General features: G+C 53.0%; 1 protein-coding gene across 4 annotated transcripts in view; it reads right to left on the bottom strand.

The window, feature by feature from the left end:
* The window catches only part of LOC144099557 (solute carrier family 41 member 1-like), a 113,245-nt gene extending 104,818 nt beyond the window's left edge, over positions 1 to 8,427 (bottom strand). For 2 of the 4 annotated variants that reach the window (XM_077632965.1, XM_077632972.1), the window contains exon 1: positions 7,422 to 7,893. The gene's annotated coding sequence lies outside the window, so the exon portion shown is untranslated. Of the gene's footprint in view, positions 1 to 7,421; positions 7,894 to 8,314 lie in introns of those variants that run through there. The other 2 variants (XM_077632967.1, XM_077632970.1) reach the window with 2 other exon arrangements.
* Between the last annotated feature and the right edge of the window lie 11,239 nt (positions 8,428 to 19,666).

Below are 19,666 nucleotides of genomic sequence, written 5' to 3'. Positions count from 1 at the left end.
TAACATACCAAGGGTATAGGCGAACGGCGTACCCCTTCGCACCCGCCGCGGTGGCTCAGTGGTTAGGGCGCTCGGCGGCTGCGTTGCGATGGAGGCGAAACGCAAAAGGCGCCCGCGTGCTGTGCGATGTCAGAGCACATTAAAGATCCCCAGGTGGTCGAATTTATTCAGGAGCCCTCCACTGCGGCACCTCTTTCTTCTTTCACTCCCTCCTTCATCCCCCTCCCCCCTTTACGGCGCGGTTCGGGTGTCCAACGATATATGTGAGACAGTTACTGCGCCATTTCCTTTTCTCCCACTGCTCGAGAGAAGGCTCACGCATAATATCCTCCGGTGGCGGCGCTATGCTACAGCTCCATAATGTGTGGTCATAGGTTGCCAGTGCCTGACACCATTTGCATTCCGGCTGAACGTCCGGGTAGATTTTGTTTAACACGTATGGGTTACAGAAAGATCTCGTCTGCAATATTCGCCAGACGCATTCCTGCGCCTTCGCCCATTGCTTGTCCGGGTGCGGGTAAATTCTCCGCTCAAGTTTGTAATGGTTAGTAATGTCGTGAAAGGACACCAGCCCAACTCTCGTGGACCTCCCCGGAACGTCCGGCTCACCTGCTAGGCAAATGTCGAGCCGCAACACATGGCGGCTCTTCCGAGCCCTCATAAACTCAACGCAGACCCGCACAGAAACGCACAAGCAACTACACAAAGCCATGCACTCATTCCAAGGAAACACAACGCAGTTGGCACAGGCACTCCGGGATCGCTACCTGTGCACAACTCAGGACGGCCTCACATCGGCCTTTTCCTACGCGGGCAGGGAAAACTCGGAGTTGGACAAGCCTTTCCAGCTTCACGATCTGCGGGCCAGTCTGGCCATAATGAAGAGGGGCACCGCGCCGGGCCGGGACAAGGTTACCGTAAAACTTTTGGCGAACCTTCCTGATTCAGCGTACCAGTGCCTTCTAGAATACATTAATGCGATCTGGACGGGGGAAACCCCCCTCCCCATTGACTGGAAGACGGCCCTTGTCACCTTCATCCCGAAGGCCGGGAAACCAATCGACACGGACAACCTCCGCCCCATCTCTCTCACCTCGTGTGTGGGATAATTGATGGAGACGATGGTACGGGATCGGCTGTCCGAATACCTCGAACAACACAACACCTTCGCGGACACCATGTTTGGATTTCGCCCACACAGATCCGCACAGGATGTCCTGCTCCAACTCGACCGCGAAATCTTGAACCCCATCACATATCCCCAAAACGACAAAATTGTCCTCGCGCTCGACTTGAAAGGAGCGTTCGACAATGTAACTCAGGAGGTCATACTCACACACTTGAGTCAAACTCACTGCGGCATCAATACCTTCAATTACGTGAAGCCATTTCTCACGGACAGACTATCATACATCAAAATACAGGACCAAGAGCATGGACCTTTCCTGCTCGGCACGAGGGGGACTCCACAAGGCGCGGTGCTGTCCCCTCTGCTATTCAACATAGCCATGATGCGCCTACCTGCCCTGCTGGGTGCCGTCGAAGGGGTCCAGCACGCGCTGTACGCCGACGACATCACCCTCTGGGCTACGCAAGGATGCCTAGGGGACATGGAGACCAGCCTGCAAACGGTCGCCAGCATAGTGGACCGCTATGCCCGGGACTGTGGTCTGCAATGTTCCCCGCAGAAATCAGAATTCGTGCATCTGCGCCCCTCGCGCACATGCTCGACACAAATCAATCTCTCCCTGCAAAGCGGCCCCATTGACGATTCCAAGGAAATCAGAGTCCTCGGACTCTTCATACACAACCAGCGACGTTGCGACACAACACTCGCCAAGCTCCGGCAGGTGGGGGACCTGGTGGGCCGCATGGTCCGCCGGGTTTCCAACAAGCGCGGTGGGTTACGATGCAAAGACGCCTTACGGCTGGCGAACGCATTCGTGACAAGTCGAATCTTGTATTCGACTCCCTACCTCCACCTGCGGAAACAGGAAGAGGATGCTCTCGAGGTCATCCTCCGCAAAATCATGAAACACGCGCTGGACCTCCCGGTCTCTACCTCTACCAGCCACCTCATGGGACTGGGGATGATGAACACTTTCAGGGAGCTTCGGGAGGCCCAGCTCACCAACCAATACACTCGTCTCACAAAGACAGGGTCGGGTCGCCGCCTTCTAGCCCGACTTCACATCCAGCACACCCAATTCACAGAGGAGAGATGCCGCCTTCCCGTACACTGGAGACGCGCCCTCCACGTGCGACCTCTCCCCACCAACATGTCCAAAGAGGACCATAATGGCAGGCGCCAGGCGCGGGCGGAAGCCTTGGACCGCCATTTTGGGAATAAACCAGGAGTCTTCTACGTGGACGCCTCCGGCCCGGACCCCAAGGGATGGTACACGGCCGCGGTCGTCCACGAGGGCAAAACAGTAGACGCCCTTACTTTCAAGGCCCAGTCAGCAATTCACGCAGAAGAGGTCGCCATCGCCCTGGCAGCCTCCGACTCCTCCTCCAAATACATAATCACCGACTCGCGAGGGGCTTGTCGAAACGTCGAGCAAGGGTGGGCTACTCCCCTGGCTTATCGCATCTATCAAAATTGTAGCAGAGACTCCGATCCTGCGCACCGATCTATTATTTGGGCTCCAGGTCACCAAGGCCTCCACCGCAACGAAGCAGCCGACGCCGCCGCCCGCGCGCTCTCTCTCCGGGCGTTTCCCTCGGGACCCGACGATGACCAGGACTCCGATTTCAATCCGGTTTACACTTTTAAGGAAATATGCGATTACTACAAATCCACCCACCAAACTCTTCCCACTCCTTGCAAAGGGCTGGGGAAGGCCAACGAGCGGGTACTCCTGCGCCTGCTCACTAACACGATGCTGTGCCCGGCAACTCTAAAGCATTTCAATCCTCAATTCGACGGGCGGTGCTCACACTGTGGGGAGGTGTCGGACACCTACCACATGGTGTGGGCCTGCCAGCAGACCCCATCCCTACCCCCTATCCCAAACCCCACCCGAGAGGACTGGGAGGCGACCCTGTCCGGCTGCTGCACCCTCCAGGCCCAAAGGGCCTTAACGCAGCGTGCCCGGGCTGCGGCATCCGCCAATGGGGTGCCTGACTAGGCATCCCCACCTAGTGGTTGTAAGGGCGTGACCCTTCAGGTCACGGACCCCAACACCTCTCTCTATAATTAATAAATGTTTTTACCACCACCACCTGCTCGGCTGTGAAGCTGCAGTTACGGCGCCATTTCCTTATCCCGAAAATCAATTTTCAATTTTACCCGTTCGCTGTGAAGCTCCTTTCCGCGCGACACGCGGAGGCTAGCATGTCCGACCAAAGGAACTTGGAGTATTGCAGCCTTTTATCGGTGTTGTTCTCCCTTATCAGTAAGCGCGCGTACAGAAGGGAAGGGCAAGGGCGCTCACCTAATCTCGCTCCCGTTGAATGAGCGCATGCCCCGTGCACGTGACTCCGGGTTAAATAGGCAAAAGGAAGCATACTGTACTCGGGGACAGCTTTCTGCGGCTGTGCAGTGAAAGCTACGAGGTCGAGGCTTCGACAAGTGCGATCTTATCACGCGCTCTCGAGGCAGAGAGATGGGCGTTTAAGCTCGCGGCGCACGCTCGTAGCTTTCATTGCGTAGCCACAGAAAGCTCGGCACGAGTATAGGCCACTGGCGACATCCTCTGTTTTGTTTTAACCCGGGGGGGGGGGGGACAACTGCGCTGGCTGATTCATTATCTTGAAACGAAGTGAGAAAACCCGCGAGGTAACACGACACACACGGCACTGTGTGTGTGTGTGTGTGTGTGTGTGTGTGTGTGTGTGTGTGTGTGTGTGTGTGTGTGTGTGTGTGTGTGTGTGTGTGTGTGTGTGTGTGTGTGTGTGTGTGTGTGTGTGTGTGTGTGTGTGTGTGTGTGTGTGTGTGTGTGTGTGTGTGTGTGTGTGTGTGTGTGTGTGTGTGTGTGTGTGTGTGTGTGTGTGTGTGTGTGTGTGTGTGTGTGTGTGTGTGTGTGTGTGTGTGTGTGTGTGTGTGTGTGTGTGTGTGTGTGTGTGTGTGTGTGTGTGTGTGTGTGTGTGTGTGTGTGTGTGTGTGTGTGTGTGTGTGTGTGTGTGTGTGTGTGTGTGTGTGTGTGTGTGTGTGTGTGTGTGTGTGTGTGTGTGTGTGTGCCTGCGTGCGTGCCTGCGTGCGTGCGTGCGTGCGTGCGTGCCTGCTTAGTCTGTCCAAAGTTAGCGAAGAATGCAGTAGAATGCATACTGACTGTGAATGAACTGAGCCACAACATCAATGACTGCGCATGCGTCTGCTTTTTCCTCGTTTATTCCGACTGTTTCATTTGTTGGCACCGAACCAAGTTTTTTTAGTCTTTTTTTTTTCATTCGCAGTTGGCGTGTTGTAGTACAGGGGTCGCTTTCGTGCAGCTAGCCTATACGTACTACGGACTAAAAAGGAAGGCGCTTTAATCACGAAGCCCCAGAACATATATGCGGTCAGCCACCCAGTCCGGTAAGCCTCGCTGCCGATCATGAAACGTGCCGTACCGAACCACTTTATGACGACATCGTCATCTTGGCACACTCTCGCGATCAGGAAAGGCGGGAGACGGAAGTGCGCCGCCGTTCCTTCTACTCTTGATTACTGAAGAAGGGAACGTGCATCGCAAATGAAAGAACTTCACAAGTAGTCACAATTACTCTTACAAGTTTGATCTTGAGCAAATCTACCGCCAGTCACGCGATGCATTTCATTCAGCACGCCAGGGAAAACGACGCCTGTATAACAAGCAGTTTGCGTCCACTCGCGTACGCCTTTTCCCATCTGCTCACTCGCCCCGAATGAAGTTGTAAGAGCGCAAGAATTCGATAACAGAGATGCCAATGTGGCCTTAAGGGAACGACAAAGAAAACTTGAATCAATCGCTGTTATCAGCAGAAACTTATTCCCTAGCTCTTTTGGAGCACATTTTTGTACAGCAGAAGACACATGAATGAATGAATGAATGAATGAATGAATGAATGAATGAATGAATGAATGAATGAATGAACTTTATTTCCATTGTCATGGGGCCTCATGGTAGGGGCGCAGCAATTAGGAGGGGGTGCCTACCGGCCGGCTCTCAGCACCGGAGACCGAAGAGAGAGTCTTGTAGCAAGCTGTCTCCGCCCGACGGATGATGAGTCTTTGCTGATCCGGGTCGTGGCTCCGGATCAGCTCTTCCCAGGTGGCAAGGTCTGGGATACTCTGTGATTTTGCCCCAGGAGAATCCTGACACTCCCAAATTAAGCGATTTTGCGAAGTCATTCTGTGGCAGCTACTGCAGAGCTCAGGCTCCTCAGTGTCTTCATCGTGTAGTATAGAGTACGGAAAGAATCTGTTGACCTGAAGCCTTCTCCAGGCCCTGCACTCCTTTGGTGTGAGTGATCTATCCGGATGTGGGAGCGTTCTCTTATCCAGTCTAGATGTTTCGGTAATTTCTTTATGCGTTATGAGAGGGTCTTTATTCCCACTCAGGGGCACTTCCAGAGCAGCTCGGATGTATAACTCCCGAGCGAAGCTGTGAGCAGCCTCATTCCCCGGAATGCCCTCATGAGCAGGAACCCACATGAGGGAGACCTCTCTGCTTGAGGGGTATCTTCTTAGTAATTTGGCGGCTTGACTGGAGACCACCCCCATACAAAAGTTGTGAACAGCTGCCTTACTGTCAGACAAGATGATCTTGGCTTTGGTACTGACGCACGCTAGGGCAATAGCAGCCTCTTCTGCCACTAACGCATTCCTAGTGTTAATCGATGCTACAGTCACTTTCCCCCATTCCCATCTCTTGCCCGGGACCCGCCGGGTCCGATGGCGCCTCCGTGATAGCAGAAGACACATTCGTGGCCACAAAATAATTTTAAAATGTTCCCGCCACTCGATTCAAACTCGACGTCTGTACCTAAATGGATTCCGTGATCACCGTTTTCAAGCGAATGGAGCTGTAGCCAAGCCTCTGCGATCCGCGTTTAAAAGGGTATCAACGCATTCATTTTACTTTCGAAATCGGCTGGTGATGACGACAGTTGCATTACTTTTTCTTGGTATTTTCTAGGTTATAATGGATCCCTTTACGGCTACAGCAGTCTTCTGTGAGCCAAACAGCGAACCATACTGATAGAGGTCAAGTTCAATTGATCCTCAGTGCACCTTTGACTCAAACACCGCTTTCAGCAGTCTTCACTGGTGCCTCGAAATTTTTCGCATTCTCTCGCTGTGTTTCCATTCCGCGAGGCAACCGGTTGCCCAGCGGCGACTGCGGGCGCCCAGAGCGAGTCCGCACCAACGTCCCTTGGAAGGAGTCGCAACGACACACGAGCCGAATGCGGTGCTTGCCCAGCACGCTTTCCGAGCTGGATGCATCGGCGGCCGTCGATTCACCGCGGAGTCAATTGAAATTTCGGCGACGCAAAGCGAGGAGCCACTGCTTAGATGGAGCAAAGGCCTGCTTGGAGTTTCTTGGAAACAAAGCGCAAAAAAGATGGCCGAAGACGGCGCAGCAGACGGAACTGGCGCCAGACCCGTCTGTTGTGTCGTCCTTGTTTGTTTTTTTTTTGCTATAGTTCCAAGAACCTCTACGATTTGGCCTCACGTGTCGCTAATAGGCATTCTTCAGCCGGACACGCGAGGAAACAAATGGTTTGGTTTATGGTTTATGGGTGTTTAACGTCCCAAAGCGACTAAGGCTATGAGGGACGCCGTAGTGAAGGGCTCCGGAAAATTCGACCACCTGGGGTTCTTTTACGTGCACTGACATCGCACAGCACACGGGCCTTTAGAATTTCGCCTCCATCGAAATTCGACCGCCGCGGCCGGGATCGAACCCGTGTCTTTCGGGCCGGCAGCCGAGCGCCGTAACCGCTCAGCCACCACGGCTGCTTCGAGGAAACAAATGATTGTACAGGGGCCAACCTGGACGGATGATGTCAATCGTCTATTTTTTAATGAGTACCGATCAGCGTAGCATGCCCTGCCACATGTGTTGAGGATCAAGGAAATGCCGAGAAAGCACCATGCGATTAAGGTCGCTTTCGCTCACGAGGTGCGGAGAGTGGGGCACGGCACTGGTATACATGGCTGCCCTTCACAGGCGCGGAGGGGAGGGAATGGTTTCATCGATGCATCCCGGAGTGCTATACCTGTCGCGGTCAGGCCCCATTCGTCTTCCGCGAGGCCATTCATATCTGCCATGATAGCACAGCGGCAGAATGCGTGTCGCGCGCCTTTCGGCGTGCAGCGCCCTTTTCAGGATGCCCTGTATACGCGCCAGTCTCGTTTCCCGACCGCCCGATTTCACTAGTCGTCACGGCGCGCAAGTACTGCACGGCCCGAAACCGGAGAGAAGAGGCCCAGCATGCATGCACTCTGTACACACCTTTGATCCGCGGCAGGGGGTCGCAGATTCCTTCGCAGATGCCGTCGTCCCTGCTGTCGTGGTGAAGCCGGCACTAACGACGAGCTGCGGTCTTTGGACGGTGCCGTAAAAATGGGGCAATCAACGACAGCTCAGTTCTGCTCTGAACGGGCCGAAGCGGCGGCGGTCGGTCCGGGCGTCGGGGGCGAGAGCGATCATCGGCAGCAGATGACGGGAGTTCCCAGCCTCGCACTTTGCGCCCACCACGGTGGCGATAATCACGCCAGTCGCTTATCGCTAGTGTCGGGCTTTGGCGAGAGGCAAGGAGGGAGCGCGGCACGTGCAAGGTCGACCGGCCCAGTAGAGCTTCGACTGGCGTCGGCCCACTGCGGTGGTAGTGGCAGCCTGCAGCCGCCGTCTATTATTTGGCCGCGCTGTCCTGACGAGTGCCTATTCTACTCCGTTTGGCCTCCGCAATGGACGGGCGGCGAACGAGCCGCCGGCTGCTGCTGAAAAGAGCGGCGCCGTTGATTGACGCAGCTGGCGGCCGCGAGACACTTGGGCGTGTCGCGCAGCTCGGCTCCGGGGCACGAGCACGCTTTGTCAGCGGTTTTTGAAAACATATACAGACGCGCGCGCCTCCTGAAGAAGGGCGCGAATAGATTTTAAGTAACGACGCTCGAAACACAACCACCACGGTGACATGACCGGCAACTTTATTTTCCCGGAGATGGCGGGAAGACGAATATGGACCAGTCTGTTTCACTAGCAATTCACACTGCTATCGTTGCTGAACTCCTTTGCGATTCGATTTACGTACGGTACGTGAAGTAATTTGAGCGACGCCATGGAAGCCCCCACTCCTTGTTGGTAAACCCTCAATAACCCGAGTTAGAAAAAGCAGCTGCTCTTACCACTGGTCGCGTTCCGGTCTTGCAGCTCCTCGGCCACCTGTCAGCAGTAATCTTCGCTTATGCGCTTATCATTACTGCGAGCAAACTGACTGTGGCTGCCTAATAACTTGCGCACCGTGACAGCTGTTTTTCACGAAGGAAAACAGTCGGTTCTCAAGCGCGCAGCTTCGCAGATGGCATATAAACGAGGGGAACAAAAATAACAGGTGGGGCGGCTCCTCTTTCCAGTCTATTTTCCGAATACCCCGTGGACGTCCGCGCTGTGCGGTGTTCAACGTGATGGCCTCATCACTGTTGTCTTTGTTATTTCTACCCATTTCGCTGCCACTGTTTCTTTCCTCTTTTTTCTTCCTTTGTTCCCCTCCCCACGTGTAGGGTAGCCCAGTGGGCATCGCCCAGTTAACCTCCCTGCCTTTCCGTCAGGGAAGTCTTTCTCTCTACTCCGATTGAAAAAAAAAAAAATCTGCTATCATGCGCACTTTTTTCAGACGTAAAAAGAACCATTTCACACGGTATACCATGTTCTTTTGCAGTAAAAACTCTTTGAAAATTGGAAATTGGTTGTTGGGGAAAGGAAATGGTGCAGTATATGTCTCACATCTCGGCGGACACCTGAACCACGCCGTAAGGGAAGGGATAAGGGGGGGACGGAGAGAAGGAAGAAAGACGTGCCGTAGTGGAGGTCTGCGAAATAACTTCGACCACTTGGGAATCTTTAACGTGCACTGACATCGCACAGCCCACGGGCGCCTTTTGCGTTTCGTCTCCGCTGCGGTCGAGTTCGAACCCGGGTACTCCAAATCAGTAAGTAAAAAAAAAAATGGGGCAGCGATAAGTTGCAAGTTAGCACACTCAATGCGTGACACGTGCCACGCCCTAAATCTTGTAAAAACAGTTACAGTTTGTTTTTACGGTCCTTTCTTTTAATAGCAGCGTAATTTTCTCACAGACCGTTTCCAGCTTGTCTCCATTTCAGGCATTCATAAGTCCCGTTTTTATCCCAAGCCTGACGCTTCACGAGATTCCACACTGTCTGCCCTACTTCTTAAAGGGACACTGAGGAGAACCCTATCAAATTTTTTTGTTAGCAATATCTGATAGTTCGGCATTTCATGGCTTTGTTGCCGCTTGTCCGGGAGCGAAAGATGCATTTATTTCAAAGAAATTTGGATCCGAAGTTGAAAAATTTTTTCCCGCCGCTCCGATTCAAACTCGAGAACTCTTATGACGACACGGAGAACTCTTATGACGCCACAGAACGGAGTGACGTGAAACGTGACGTAAACGGAGACTCCGTGATTTCTGGCGCCTAGCGGTGCGGTCTAGCAGCTGCCGGAATGAAAGCTACCGCCGCCGCACGTTGAAGGCATCTATCGGGGGTCGCCACCGTCGCTTCGTTTACGTTTGCACCGGCGTCTTGCCAGCGTTACGATCGATCCCGTTCCCGGACACGACGACGTAGTTCTCGCAAAAACTCTGGCCTGCATTTCAGCGACCTCAGCCCCACAAAGCGTGCGATGCTTTTGAGGGAGCACGGCTAGGTTAGGCGCCGGCGGGTCGTTTCCCCCTTCCTCAGAGAGCAGCCGTTGCAAACTAAATATCATAGCCCCAGTGCGGGGAGTCGCAAGGGGCCAGGACAAGGTCGGCGCCTTGGGCCCATCGGAGGCTGGCCGGGGCTTTGGGGTCAACGGATTGTGATTCCTTGAATGGCGCGGTTGCACGGTGCAGCAAGCGGCGTCGAGGTCTCCCACGGTTGCAAGGGCGAAGTTATTTATTTATTTTTGCCACAAAAAACAAATGGGTGCTCAAGGACGGTCGCGTTTAAAGTCGGCGGCTTGAAACTAAAGCCGGCGCACGACGCTTCAACGGCTTTTGCTAGATCCAACGGGTCCACTGGATCTGGCTCTCTCACCCACTTACATGTACCTTCAGATATGTACTGTGAATGGATTAAATTAGCCGAGCTTGAAAGGAACAGCTCCGCCCAACTGCTTGGCAGACAGCTATTGAATACAACGCGCACCTCGCCGCGGAGCCAAATCAGTCTGGCCGGGCCGGCGGCGGCTGGCGCACTCGGCGCGAAATAGAGACATTCTTCAAGTCTCCCCGCCAGTGCGGTCAGAGTGCGCCGAAGCCGCCGAACGCGTCGGCGGTCAAGCGCAGTTGGGGTATAGAGGGTCTCGCTTTGACCGACGCGACTTCGCCGTGCAGGGCGCGCGCGCGCGCCTCGCCGCAGCATGCATAAACGCGCCTTAACAGAGCCTGCGCTTAACCGCTAACCAACGCATTCGGCGGCGGCATCCATGGGAGCCACTGAAATTCCCCGCCCACTCACTCAATAAAAGAAAATAGGTCCTGTGCCGAGGTTCGGAATCGAACTGAGGCCTTCGGCGTTTGAGGCGGAGACGCTGCCACACCGCCACGACGGCTCAATTTACACCCGTCAATAAAGGCGCATCTAGTGAATGCACTCTTCTGATAAAGAAATCTCCGCGCTTTCGCTAGGTATATCCTGGCCTAACAGAGCTAGCCCATAAGCAATTTTTCTGAACTGCCTTGTACTTTGTCTCCCGTCCCTAATAAACGATTTTCGTTAAGTAGTTTGAAGTTGACTGGCAGAGCCGGGAATGTTTCGCCGGGCAAGCTTGCGAATACACAAGTCCTGCCTTGTACGATCACTGACCATCGTGCCATCATAGCTTTTCATCGACCGTGGCGATCATCTGACAAGCCTTAACAGGCTCCTTCAAAGGTTAACTAGCACTTGAAGCGGCACTTGGAGTTCCTCTGCTGTTGGGCGCTTGTAAATAGAGGCGCGTCAAAAACAAAACCACGGGGCACGCAAAGCTCATAGACGCGAAGCGCCTTAACAAATCGAAACTCTCCTGGCCGCCTGTGGCGCCGCCAAGCATCGGTTTTCTTTGCTTCCAACATTCAGGTTGTCTTTTGCCTGCCTTCCTTGTGTGATAAAAGTGCACTATTGGTTTTAAAACAAAACTTACTTCAATATTTGTCTGCGCAACCTACCTTTGTCAGCCTCGGAGATTCGCGACCCCATGTAGGATGGAAAATTCCTCCAAGGTGGCGTCTCTTGTCCTATGGCGTCACCACGCTTGTACTTGCGAGATTGGCCTGTGGTTGCGATACCTGTATTTTGGTTCTTGCTATTTTCTACCTTACAAGAGCTTTGTTTTCAGTAAGAGCGGCGTATTTGTGATCAGGAGCTGGTATTCTATCGATACAAGCCGACTTCAATTTCTCCTCAGTGTCCCTTTAATGCGTAGGTAAAGGATACGTGTAGCGTGCTATTCACCCGTAAAGTATTTCGGTATGCAGATACCTTTGCTGTTCAAGCTACTCATGTCTGTTCCTCGAAAACACTCGTAATGCTTGAAAATAACGTCCTAAAGATGATGGATAGGTTCGGCGTAAATTTGATTGACGCTAAACATTCCAGACGAATGCTTCTTTCCTTTGGTAGCTAGCTCACTGAACAAGGTCATTCTTTCTGACTAACTTCATTTGCACACTTCTCAGAATGCAAATTTCTCTTGCCTTCGTAAACTGATTTTTTTTTCAGGTTCGGTAAAGCAATTAGGCATATGGTTGATCCCGGCCGTCTTTGGTCCACTCGCTTATACTGCCAAGCTTCGCAAAGTTGGTTATATGGTATCGAACTTCTCTTACATTTGTCAGTCAGGAAAGTGTTAGTTTATTTCTTAGCCTACAGAAAACTCAGACATAGGATTACAACTTCTGTGCACTCTTCTGGTATCTGGCATCAGAGCGTTATTGGAATCTGTTAAAAAATTCCTAGACGATCAGACGATTAATGCCGCAATTGTGCGAAATCAGCTGGATTTACCCTCGTTAATTACTTCTACGTTTTTACTCCGATGACTGTTTTTATTGTCAGCCAAGGCTTCACACACGCGACATAATTTGCTGGAAGGTGAGGGGGCGGATATTCTATACGGTGGTGTGGGGTGGCAGGTGAGGGGATCCCATCCCCATCCGGACAGGATGGAGAGGTGGCTGGTGGGTGTGTGATGACCCCCATAATGCGCAGGTCCACACGGGACGGAGAGGCAAAGAGACACCGTATGGCTCAGTTTAAACAAACAGGTATATTCAATAATTACACATGATTAAGATTATACATCAGAGGCTGGGGCGTCCGAGCTTACGTGCCGACGACTTCATGGGGGCGATGGAGTGGCTCCGGAGTTGGGCTCGAGCGGTTGCTGGCAGAAGCTGCACGCCGACGGGCTTCGGCGCTGAAGGCCCTCTTTGCGAACGATGTCGTCCTGAGCGTGCTTGCAGTAGAATTTCAGTAGTCGTCCATTTCTTCGAGGATGGTTCACAAACCCTTCCTCTAGTGTCGTTCGGCTTGGAAGATGAACAGGAGGCGAGCTTGTAGATGATGACAGCAGAGCATAATTTTACAACATGCATATACAGAGAGTTAAACTGGAAAAAGCGGAACTGAATTTACAAAAGAACAAACTTTGCACTACTTTACTCATCGACCGGGCAGGTTCGTGCCTAAGTAGCATCACATTACATGCTAAGCATGGAGCCCCAGCTCAGACTGGACTGCATCCGTTTACATGTGCTTTTAAGCACTTGATTAACAAAGGACTAAGGGCGGTCATTTCCAGTGGCCCGCCCAAAGCATCAATTCTCCAATCCAAAATAACATGCGAGATGGGGACCACCCCCTGGGTTGGGCTTAGCCTCGAACCCAGAGTCTGTTAACAATACAAACTAAATAAACAACAAAAACGCCACCACTCTCTCTCAAGTGAGAGTATACACAGGCTCTCTCTTCGGAGCTAATTCACTAGCGCCTGTCTTTCCACATTCTTGGCGAGTACTGCCTGTCCGCCATGACAGGTGTCCGTCACGGCCCTTCTGGGAAGCTGTGGGTGCCTTCCCGGCGATAGCCCACGACAAAGGGGGGGGAGGGAAAGAACGTTGTCTTCGCGGTAGCGCATAGCGTCGGCTGTGGTACGGCGCGCTCTGGCCCGCTGACAGCTCCCTTGTCCTGGAATGTGCCCGGAAATTGGGGAGGATAAAGCCTGTTTCCCCGGGGCGGCGGCGGGTCCGGTTGTTCTGGTCGTCACTCAAAGAGCATGGCTGGGTAATTGATGATGCCGCTGTCACGGGTCTCCGTCTACGCCGCGCCGTCGAACGTGGATCCTCGTAGCACACACGGAATGTCACACTCGCTCACCCTCCAGAAGAATGTTCTCCGAACATTTGAGTCCACGCAGCTCCCCTTGTCTTTCTGAATCGCCTCGCACAGTGCGTCCGACAAAACACTTTTCGCTGCACTCAACACCACTGCACAACACCATATGCCTCCGCTGTCAATACTGGCGTCTCCAGGGGCAGCACTGATCTTCTTTTACAGATAACATGAAACTCAGCACCCAAGCCTCTCCTTTCTAGTCCAAACTGGACGAAATAAATTTACCACAGTTATAAAGGAGCTCCCACTTCTAGCACGATCACGGCACAGACAAAAATATAGATAACGAAAGGAAGTAGGGCAGGTTCTGCATGCGCTCCGCATGCTCTCCTGTGAAGGTGTTACTTAATGACAGAAAGGTTTAACTATTAACTCCGATAACTTAACACATACGCATATAGCAATGTTATGAGCTGCGGCATTACACAATTCTAACCAGTTCACAACTCCGCTCTGTTTACGCCATTAGTCCGACTTAGCTTTCCGATTTCGCAGCGGATATCGGCCTTCATGAGTCATACTAAGTAAGTCTGTGCCCCTTTGTCTGCTTTGGGACTCGCGAGGGCTCGTGGCAGGAGCCTCTCCTGGCGTTATCTGCGCGGCAACCTCGCGCGCTTCTTCTTCTAGCAATGCATGAAGTAAATCCGGTGGCATTCTGGCCGTCACCTCTGGCGCCTGCCGAACAGATGCAGGAGAGGGCGTTTCTTGCGAACTATCTGCGCGCTCCGCTTCACTTCTGTCCCCATCAAAATCCGCGCTTTCCCTTTCCTCATTTCGTGAATACTGAACCGGTGCCGACTTGAGGCGATTTGCGTGTATCCTTATCAAGCGCCGGTTCACGTCTCGGACTCTGAAGTTTACCGGAGAAAGCTTCTCGACAACCTCGCACGGTCCTCTCCACTTCGTCTGGAACTTACGAGCTAGCCCAATCTGCCTTTGGCAGTTTTCAATGTACACGCTGTCCCCCACATTAAACGGCGCGTCTCTAGCACTGCGATCGTGCACCTCCTTCCTGCGCTTCGCCGCTTTCTTTAAGGCCTCCTTTGCGATGTCCCTCGCCACTTGCAAGCGCGATTCTAGCTCCACCTTATAGTCGTCCAGTGAAGCGTATGGGACACGACGGGGGCCCTCTGGCACTTCACTAGGCTGGTCCGGGTCTCGGCCGTAGAGAAGAAAGAATGGCGATTCGCCCGTGCTCTCGTGTGCTGCGGAATTGTAGGCAAACATTGCATACGGGAGCCACAAGTCCCAGTCCCGCTGGTCGCGCGAAACAAAATGCGACAGGAACCCGGCCACGGTTTGGTTCAGTCGCTCCACCGCGCCGTTGCAAGCCGGATGGTACGGTGTTGTCTGCTTCTTAGCGATCTTAAGCAGCTCGCAAACTCTCCTCATTAGCTGCGACACGAAGTCCGTTCCCCGATCTGTCCAGAGTTGCCTCGGGGGTCCATGTCGGAGCACGATCTGTTCGACAAATGCTCTTGCAACCGTGTCTGCCTTCTGATCTGGGAGTGCTACCGCTTCCGCGTATTTTGAAAGGTGATCGACAAATACTAAAATGTACTTGTTTCCGGAAGTGGTCGTGGGCAATGGGCCCATTATGTCCATACCTGTCCGCTCGAAGGGAGCCGAAACCTCAGGGAACGGCTGAATTGGAGCTGGTCTTCGTCCCTTGGGTGTTTTTCTTTCGAGACAGGAATGACACTTCGCACAGTAGTCTCTAACATCCTGTCGCATGCCACTCCAAAAGTACAAACGCTCCACACGCCTGCGTGTCTTCGCTACGCCAAAATGACCGGCGCATGGCGCATCGTGAAACGCGCGAAGAACCCTTTCTGTCCACGACCGAGGTATGACGACTCTCTCCCAAGCGGTTTTCTCTGGTCTCCCTTTCCTGGTTGGCCTCGTGCGCCGACACAGGGTGCCGTCTTTGCCAATGAAATAACCTAGCTGTTCGGGGTGAGACGGTGCGTCCTCTAAGCTTTCGATTATTCGCTTCAGGTCCGGATCTTTGCACTGCTCTGTGCGTAATTCGGCGGGGTCGACTACGGGGACAAACTCATCTATAGCTGCCACGGCAGCTGTGCGGCTGAGTGCATCAGCATTCAGATGCGTCTTTCCTGACTTGTGCTCAACTTCAAAGCAGTATTCCTGCAGGTGTAGATTCCATCTAGCGAGTCGCGAGCTAGGGTCCCTGACACTCATCACCCATTTCAGAGGATGGCAGTCTGTGACTAGCTTGAATTTGCGCCGTAAAGGTAGCATCTGAAGTGCTTTACTGCCCAGACAACGGCGAGGCACTCCCTTTCCGTAGCTCCGTACTTTTGCTCTGTGGGGCTCAGCTGTCGGCTAGCAAAAGCAACGGGATGTTCTTTGCCCTCGATAACCTGAGATAGCACGGCACCCACTGCGAACTTTGACGCATCTGTGGCCATAACGAAGGGCAAATTAAAATCCGGGTGGCGCAACAGCGGTGCACTCATTAGCTTCCTTTTCAGGGCCCCAAAAGCATTCTCCGCGTTTTCGTCCCAGCGAAAGGCGACATTTTTGGCTGTTAAGGCGGTGAGCGGCTTAGCGAGCTTGGCGAACTCCTCTATGTGCCTTCGGTAGTAACCGATCAGGCCGAGAAACTGCCGGACCTGGCGGACGCTAGTCGGGGATGGAAAATCCGAGACACACCTTAGTTTCTCAGGGTCCGGTCGCACGCCGTCAGCTGAAACAACGTGCCCGAGGTATTTCACCTCGTTTTTGAGGAATTGGCACTTAGAGGGCTTCAGCTTGAGACCCGCTGCTCTTAGTCGCACCAAAACCTGCTCAATATCGCGCAAATGGTTATCAAAACTGTCACTGTATATGATAATGTCATCCATATACACAAAGCACAGCCTCCCCAGAAGACCTGCCAGGATAACATCAGCGGTTCTCTGCCAGACAGCAGGGCTGTTGGCCAGACCCATCGGCATTCTTTTCCATTCATAGTGCCCTGAGGGCGTGTTGAATGCCGTTTTCTCGGCATCTGCCGGATCCATTGCTATCTGCCAGAATCCCGCCGCCATGTCCACTACCGTGAAGTACCTGGCAGAGCCCAGCTGAGAAAGCGTCTCCTGTATATTGGGGATGGGGTATGGATCGATGCGAGTTACGGCATTTAGTTTGCGGTAGTCCACTACCAATCGATACGAGCCATCTGGCTTTTCCACCAATAGTGCTGGTGCTCCCCAGGGTGACTTTGAGTGTTCGACAATGCCGCGATCAATCAGGTCCTGCACCTGCCGCTCCATCTCCTCACGTTGGGAGTAAGGAATCCTGTACGCACGCTGGTAAACGGGCGATGAAGTGCCGGTTTCTATCCTGTGCTTTATAACGCCACAGCAGCCCAAATCCAGGTTGGACGCGGCGAATACCTCCGAGTAGTCGTTCAGCAAACCAGCCAGAGCCTCCCTCTCCCTGGATTTTACGTGAGAAAGATCGAACGACACCTTTGGAGCAGCCGAAGGACTAGCATGCTCTACAGTTGCGAGTACCGTATCGGTGGGCTCACGTTGCTCTATCGCAGAGGTGAAGAAAGCCAATGTTTTGTTCTTGGGAAGGCTCAGTGGCTGCTGGCTACAGTTAACCACCCGTAGGGGCACTCTGTGGGCGTCATTAACTGTCACGAGGCACGCGGCTGCCTTCAGGCCATTGCTGAGAGAGTCGACCGGCTCAAGCACTCCCACGGCGCCGCTCTCTACATCTGAAGGCACAAACGCGTACAAAATGTGCTCCGACCAAGGAAGGACGACCGCCTCCTCGACCAGCCGGACGGCAACCCGCGAATATACCTTCTCCAATGATCCCACTGTTTGACGGGTGTCAATATCGGTAATGCGAATCTCAGCCCCTCTCCTGTTCAAAAACGGAACTTTTGAGCCGCCCGCATTAACCTCTTCCTCAGAGAATGAGACTACTACCTTCCCTTTTCTCAAAAAATCCTGCCCTAATATACCTGACACTCCGTTTGGCAGAGACACCGTGTCCGGGCATACGTAGCAGGGGTGCTCCAATGCAATTCCGCCGAGAGAGAAGTGTAACCGGTAGAGTCCACTTATGCCAAGAGGATCCCCCGTTATGCCTACAAATTTGGTTGCCATACCACCAGACGCTTCCAACACCTCGCGGTCCCCCTTCCTTCGAAGCGTGTTAAAACTGCTCTCCTTAAGCAATGTCACCTTTGACCCCGTATCTATCAACAATTCCATACAACAACCATTTAACTTGCAACGCACAACAGGGCATGCCTCGTCGGCCACACAAACTACCACCACCTCATCACCTACTGCTCCCTCCCCACGCTCCTCAGGCTGGGGAGGACTAACTAGTTTTTTGACTCGGTATCTGGAGCCCCGCTGTAGGCTTGCTTAGGGCGTGTCTCGCCTGCTTCTCTTTGTGGCTCCCCACGGCGCACGTTTTGGCAGAACCTGGCGATGTGTCCGCGACCCTGGCAAGCGAAGCATACGATTTCTTCAAACTCTCGCATACCGCGCCTGTAGCTTTGTGGCGGTCTTCGGTTTCCAGCGAATGGGCGCTGTTGAGCGCGCGCTTCAACCTGGCGTTCTACCTGCTGAGATAGCAGCTGTTCTAAGCGATCTAACCGCTCTGTCAAGAGAGCAACCTCAGGGCTGAGCACCGCTCTCTCTATGACGCGTACTCTCGCTGCGGCTGTCGTTAACGCCTCATTTTGTTCCTCATCCAATGCGGCCTCCACGGCTTGGTCGAAATTGCTCGGCTTGCGCGAGAGCACGAACCGGCGCACGGGGTCTTGCAGACCAGCCACGAACAAAGCGGTCATTTCCTCTTTAAGTATATCCTCCGCGTATTTCTTCTTAAGCTGGTCTCCTTCCTCCTCCCTGCTTAAGGTATCGCGCGCTAAGCGCTGAAGCCGCGACGCAAACGTTCGCACGTCCTCCCCTACCATCTGTCCGGCGTCACGGAACCTCTGTACTCGCACGTGACGTGGTTCAGTGTCAAAATGCTCAAACGCGAGCTTCTTAAATTCCGCAAATGATTTTGTGGATTTTACTTTTTCGTCTCGCCATGCAAAATCATGAGCAGCTCCTGCCATCTTACACCTCGCCATTCCCAGCATTTGAGCATCGGACCATTCCCCCATTTTCCCAATCTCTTCTAGCATGGAAAAGAAATCGCAGATTGGAACCCCTGTCTTCTCCCGTAAACGTCGGAATGACGCTTCCTAATGCCAGCATGCTTGCTCCGAGCGACGGCTGTGGAGTGGGAGCTCCCTCAGATAAAGACATTTTTTTTTCTTTTTTCAAGCCCTCCGGTGCCTCAAGCCTCTCAAATGGGGGTAAAAGTCCCACAATCAGTCCCGTGATTCCCTTTTGATTACAATTTTGAAGTCATGAATGTCGCAGCATTCAGAGGACATTTGCTTTTGAGACCCCACTTCTGACACCAGTGTGATGACCCCCATAATGCGCAGGTCCACACGGGACGGAGAGGCAAAGAGACACCGTATGGCTCAGTTTAAACAAACAGGTATATTCAATAATTACACATGATTAAGAATATACATCAGAGGCTGGGGCGTCCGAGCTTACGTGCCGACGACTTCATGGGGGCGATGGAGTGGCTCCGGAGTTGGGCTCGAGCGGTTGCTGGCAGAAGCTGCACGCCGACGGGCTTCGGCGCTGAAGGCCCTCTTCGCGAACGATGTCGTCCTGAGCGTGCTTGGAGTAGAATTTCAGTAGTCGTCCATTTCTTCGAGGATGGTTCACAAACCCTTCCTCTAGTGTCGTTCGGCTTGGAAGATGAACAGGAGGCGAGCTTGTAGATGATGACAGCAGAGCATAATTTTACAACATGCATATACAGAGAGTTAAACTGGAAAAAGCGGAACTGAATTTACAAAAGAACAAACTTTGCACTACTTTACTCATCGACCGGGCAGGTTCGTGCCTAAGTAGCATCACATTACATGCTAAGCATGGAGCCCCAGCTCAGACTGGACTGCATCCGTTTACATGTGCTTTTAAGCACTTGATTAACAAAGGACTAAGGGCGGTCATTTCCAGTGGCCCGCCCAAAGCATCAATTCTCCAATC

This window comes from Amblyomma americanum, chromosome 7, assembly GCF_052857255.1.
Source record: "Amblyomma americanum isolate KBUSLIRL-KWMA chromosome 7, ASM5285725v1, whole genome shotgun sequence".
Classification (NCBI taxonomy): domain Eukaryota; kingdom Metazoa; phylum Arthropoda; class Arachnida; order Ixodida; family Ixodidae; genus Amblyomma; species Amblyomma americanum.
This window is presented reverse-complemented; position numbering and strand designations above follow the sequence as displayed.